At 48.7% G+C, this 6,000-nt stretch overlaps 1 long non-coding RNA gene across 1 annotated transcript in view; it reads right to left on the bottom strand.

Annotated features, from left to right (window-relative positions):
* Positions 1 to 688: 688 nt before the first annotated feature.
* The window catches only part of LOC129479776 (uncharacterized), a 42,805-nt gene continuing 37,493 nt past the window's right edge, over positions 689 to 6,000 (bottom strand). Inside the window, exons 2-3 of the long non-coding RNA XR_008656782.2 lie at positions 2,128 to 2,220; positions 689 to 1,219 (exon numbers count right to left, since the gene is read on the bottom strand). This is a non-coding gene — a long non-coding RNA (uncharacterized lncRNA). The remainder of the gene's footprint in view (positions 1,220 to 2,127; positions 2,221 to 6,000) is intronic.

Raw genomic sequence — 6,000 nt, 5'->3', positions numbered from 1 at the left:
CCTGTAGTCATGCCAGGCTCAGGGCATTCTGGAGCTTCTTTGGGTCTAGAGAGATGTCCCGCTTCATAGAGATTTATGCAAGTGTTCTGGTTTTCGACTGCTGCATAATCTCTCTGCCCCCGACCCCCTCCAAACAAACAAACACTTAGTGGCTTAAAGCAACAATTTACTATTATCTTCCACAGCTCTGTGTGTTGACTAGGTTCAGCTGCCTGGTTTTCACTGGGGTCCTCATACAGTTACAGTCACAGAAGCTGGATGGGACAGGACATCTGTGATGGTTTCTTTGCTCATGGGTCTGGTGCTTCAGTTAGGGTGGTGGGGATAACTGGGGGCTAGCTGGGCTTCTCCCTCAGTCTATGCAGCTTCTCCACATAGCTAGCTGGGCATCCTCACAGCATGGCGGTCTCAGGACAGTTATGCTCCTTACATGCTGGTTGGCTTCCCCCAGAGTGAGCCCTCCACGAGGTCTAGAAAGACTCTCCAAGGCTGCTTGCAACTTAGCTTCAAAAGTCACACAGCATCACTTCCACCACCATCCAATGGCCAAAAGCAAATTATGGGGCTAGCTCAGATTCATGGAAAGGGCAGCACACAAGGGCATGGTTACTGGATGGCATTTTTGGAGATGGCTACAGCAATTAAAAACACACAACCTAAAATACATAAAAAGAGGTGAGTGAGACATTTGTATCACCACGTCAATAGTTTTCTACATAACTCGACTCTCCAAATTAACGCTTTGCCCAGTGCCTGCCTCCTTCTACTCCTAACCCCTCTCCGTCCACCCCCAAAGCCATATATCTCCTTCTGCTATTCCCCTCTGCCACCTCATTTGGCTTTTTGGAAAAAGAATGGACTTTGAGGTGAGACAGCCATGCATTTGAATCTTGCTGCCATTACTAGCTATATGAACTTGAACAGTTCAAGCCTCAGTTTATCCATCTTAAAAATGGAAAGAATTGTAGTGGTAACCATCTTATCTCCTTACAAAGCCATTGAGGTGATGAGAGGTGCTCACACATGGGTACCCTTCTGGCACAGAGAAGTCCATCTGAGTGCACCCAGCCTTTACTGGTGCCTCTTGGAGAGCCCGGCACTTGGAGGCAGCAAATTCACAGAGTCCACTCCCAGATATGCCCCCAGATCTTTCCGGATTCACACCACACTGAGCCTGTGCCTCCACCTGCTATTCTCTGCTCCTGCCACAAACAGCAGCCTGAAGAAATAGGGAAAAATTCAGTCTCTCAGCTGGTTGTTTGCTTCACTTGATGCTGACCACCTGGCTTGACCGATTTCTCCCCCTTTGAAGGTCAGGATATCTGAGAACTGCATTAGGCTCAGCTTGAGTAAATGTCATTCGTTTTAGAACTATTGCCTGATTTCCTTTAACTCAAAGGGATCTGGAGTTGGTGTCAGAAAGTCCGGTTTGCGTCCTAGCTCTGTGTGCTATATGACCCTGGCCAAGTCTTTGAGCTCAGCTTTCTCATCTGAGAGATGGGGATGCTAATACTTCTTTATTTCTCATAAAATGAGATCAGGCATTTTTTAATTTAAATCTACCTTTTTAATGGACAAATAATTGTATCTATTTATGAAATAATGTATTTGAGAGCACCTTGTGGACTGCAGAGTGCTATATGAACACAAGGGATGTTTTATGATTGAAATGACTGTTTAGGCCCAATATGGAGAGGGAGGGAGGGAGGAGAGGGGTGGGGGAGAGATAAGAGAGAGAGAGGGGTGGGGGAGAGACAAGAGAGAGGGGGGTTGGTGGAGAGATGAGAGAGAGAGAGGGGGGTGGGGAAGAGACAAGAGAGAGAGAGGGGTGGGGAAAGACGAGAGAGAGAGAGGGGTGGGGGAGAGACAAGAGAGAAAAATCTTCACAATAACCCTATAAAATAGGTTACTAAGATTATTCCCACTTTAATTAAGAAAACTGAGCCTCTAAGACATGAAATCACTTCTCCAAGTTCACACAGCTAATGGTAGAGCTGAGATTTGAACCCAATCAGATGAACCAGAATCCAGTCTGCAGTCACCGAGTGTCCACCTATCTTGCCAGGCACTGTTGGCCCCTGCAACAAAAGATGAGGAAGACCCAGTCTTTGTTCCTAGGCAACTTACCACCCGGGAAGAGGATTCCAGCTGGAATGCATGTCTTGGACTTGTTATTAGAGACAATTTGGCCTCCAGGTGAGTTTTCTTGTCAGTGACCCACTGAAACGAGAAGTCATCAATAAAGAAAAATAGACATTACCAACTTGACCAAAGCATACCATTTTTAAATGTATCCATCCACAAAATTACATTTTTTGGAAGATAGTCTGTGTTTGCTAAACATCTGAGAATTGAAAAAAAAAAACTACCCATGGCACAGAAGAAAAATAATACAAATGTGTTTGCAGTGCTTTATGGCTTAAAAAATGACTTCATCAATTCTCACTGAGTTTCATATTAAACAGGCGAGGGAAGCAGAACTGTCTTTGTGTGATGTGCACGCCGGGTGGTAGATGCTTCCTCTCTGCCATTTCTAGACCTTCTTGGGTCCCCTCTCTGCACCTGGAGCCCATCACTTTCCTCCTTTTCCACCCTTGTTGCCCATCACACCTGCTGTCTTTAGCCAACAGAGCACAAATCACATTTTGCACATTTCAACCTTGTTGCTTAGACTGTCCACGGAAACAGTGGGGACAAAGGACAGCTCTCACAGGAACTGTGGTGGCTGTACGTTGAGCCCCCGCCATTTACCAAGCATTGTGCTTTGTGCTAGATAACCGTGACTTCATTTGATCCACAATCAGTGCTATTATTATTCCCATTTTCAGAAGTGGAAATAGAGGTGGCAAAGCTCAAATAACTTGCCAAACCTACATGGCCAATAAATGGCGACACCAGAATTCAAACCCAAGCCTGATACTATAGCCCATGCCCATAACAATTATGTTACACTGTCTCTGCTCAGAAGAAGGCACAATGAAACTATTCTAGAAGTTATCAGTACCTTTGTCTTGGGGACCTATGATGTGGAGTAACTTCATTAATTCAGTCACTCATCTTTTCATGTATTGGTTCATGAATGCATGTATTGATGCATACAACATACATGAACTCTACATCTGGGGGTATATTTCTGCATGGTGGTTGAAAGTGTGGGCTCTTGAGTCAGATCCCAAGCATTCAAATCCCAGCTCTCCCACTTACTAGCTGTAGGACTTTAAGCAAGTTCCTTAATCATTGTGTGCCTTAGTTTATTTGTTTGTAAAATATAGTAATAGTAGTTACCTTGCAGGGTTGCTGAATGGATTAAATAATACAAATCAAACACTTGAAACAGTTTGGGGCACGTGGTCATTGTGCCAAAAGTGTTAGCTCTCATTATTATCACCTGTAGTAGGCACTGTGTTAGGTGCCGTGGTAAAAACTGTGGCATGAGAGTGAGAAGTGGCTCTGTTCTATGGGTAATAGGGGGGTCACTGAAAGTGTTGATAGGATTTTATTTTAGGAATTTTACTTTTAATCTGGCAGCAGAATAAGTTGGATCAAAGATGGGAGACTGGCCAAGAGGCTGCAGTAACAGTGTCATCATTCCAAGCTCAATTTTGATGGTAGCAGAGACAGCTGCAAAAAGCATTCTGAAAGAGGATGTGGCAACTGGCTGGACTGGGGTTGCCACACAGGGGAGAGCGATGACCTAGAAAAATGAGGCTTCTAGCCTGGAGGAATTGGAGAACTTAGAGCCACCAAGACAAACAGGGAACAGAGGAGGAGAGGCCACCAGGAAGGAAGATGTCGACCAAGTCTCCACTTCTGTTGCACTGGGAAGGGAAAGCCACCCTTGTCTGCTTGAGCCTTTGGACTGTTGTCAGGAGCCTTGGCCTCTTGGGAACTGGCCAAAGACAACTGTGCTCACAGGGTCTGGACCATGAGGTTTGAGGCCCCCAAGAGTCCCCAGTACAGGCCCAGTCTGAAACTTGGCTTTCCCACGGTGAACCGGGGCTTCATCTACATAAGCCATTGTCATTCTTAGCTCCATACTGCCCCATCTGCTGTCATGTTTATGGGGCCAGAAGCCAAAAAGGGAAAACCATTATTGAGACCCCTACCTGCCCACTGGGGTGAAAGGCCCGTTTCATCCCTGAGGAAGTACAGGGGCCAGGGCCAGGAAGCTCCTGTGGGTGTGGCCCACATCTCCACCCACATTGTGCCCCAAACAGGGAAGGCTCTTGCCCTTCTGGGAGAGGCACTTGCAGTGAGTGGTGCTGAAGACGGAGCCCTTGAAGGGCCAAGGATGGAAACTTCAGGTCCAGTGCGGGGGATGGTAAAGCGAGGACAATGGGAAGAACATAGCCCCAGGTTATTGGACCCCAGCTTGGTGAGTGGCACCCTGGCTAGCTCTCAGAATGGCCCCTCTGCTTTCCTTATAGACCCAATCCCCAGCACAGCACCTGGCACTTAGTATGTGCTCAATAAGCCTACTGAATGAATGAATGAGCAAACGCCAGGTTACCAAGCTCTTTCCACTTGGGGTAGGACAAGGGGAGGGGAGGTGAGGTGAGGGTGGTTGGGAAGCCTGACTGCATACCCTGCCCTGGTTGGGGAGGGGGTGTGAGAAGTAGCTGAGCTGCCATCGACTGGCTGCCTATTCATGAGCAGAAAGCAGAGCTGCCATCCTGGGGGGCCTGAGAGGGTTGGGGATGCAGGCACAACATTCGCCGTAGCAAGGGCAGCTGGGGTGGGAGGATTTCCAGGCTGCCTGCCAAGGAAAACCAGCCTGCTGGCCAGCGTGGCTCCCGGGCAGAGGTTGCAGACCCCGGGATAGATGGCAGTGTAGGAGATGCAAATATATGCAAATGATGGCACAACCATTTTCTGGGTTCCCAGAGAGAGGATATTAACATCCATCACTGGACAGCTGGCCTCTGGCAGCAAGGATCCCAGTCATTATCCCACCATCCTGTGGCAAACGCCCCCAAACCTCCCTAAAATCATGCTGGCTTTGGGTCTCCCTTTGGGCCGGCTGGAGACAGAAGGATAGAGCAGACACTGAATTACAAATGCTCTGTGTTGTTTTATTCATGCCACTGTGGTCTGGGATGAGACCATGACCTTAGATTGGGGTCTGGAGTGTGAGCTCCGGGCCCCTCCCTGAGGATAGGTGGAAGCTGGGGAGGAGGCGGTACAGCTGGGGAGCTCTAGTCAGGCCCCTCCTGCAGGAGAAGGCAGGCAGCTGGGGCTCCTCAGCCTCAGGGAGACCCATTTCACCCTGAAGCCAAAGAGGAGGTGAGCTAGAGGTCAGAACAAGGACCCTGCACTGCCACGGACCAGAAAAGGTGATGAGAGATGGCCTTAGTTGAGGAGTCTGAGCAGAGGACAAGGATCTCTGATGGTGGAGGAGGGGACAGAGGCTGAAGACAGTGAAGAGAGTCTGCAGCGAGACCAGCTATGTAGAGAGCAGTTGGGCCAGGATGCCCTCACATGCAGTCCCTCCCTCATTCATTCATTCCACAAAGGGCATCTCTGTGGCAGGCTCTGTACTTGCCCCTGAGCAAGTAGCAGCAGACAGGGCACAGCCCCTCATCTCATGGACATGAAGTCTAGTGGAGAGAATGGATGTTAGGCAAATCTTTACGAGTTCACTGGGTAACTGAAGCATAAGGGCAGGAGAACAAGGCATGTCTGATATAGTCTAGAGCAGCGAGGAAGGCCTCCTGGATAATCTAATGCTTAAGTCAAGACCTAACAGATAAATAAGAGTTATGGAGTTACTAAATGGGAGGCTGCGGGTGGCGGTAGAGTGGAGAGGCCATTCCAGGTAGAAGGACTAATACGTGCAAAGGTCCTGTGGTGGGAAGAGGCAGAAGGCTCCCTAGAGGCTGAAAGAAGACCTGCGTGGCAGGAGCAATTGGCAGGGTGGGGGGGGGCATGTAGGATGAGGGTCAAGAGTGGTCAGAGGCCAGGGCACACTACAGGGCATGTTCAGGGCTTCGAACTTGATCT

The sequence above is a fragment of the Symphalangus syndactylus genome, chromosome 3, assembly GCF_028878055.3.
Source record: "Symphalangus syndactylus isolate Jambi chromosome 3, NHGRI_mSymSyn1-v2.1_pri, whole genome shotgun sequence".
NCBI lineage: Eukaryota > Metazoa > Chordata > Mammalia > Primates > Hylobatidae > Symphalangus > Symphalangus syndactylus.
Note: the sequence above shows the minus strand (reverse complement) of the source record. Positions and strands in the feature narration are given on the sequence as shown.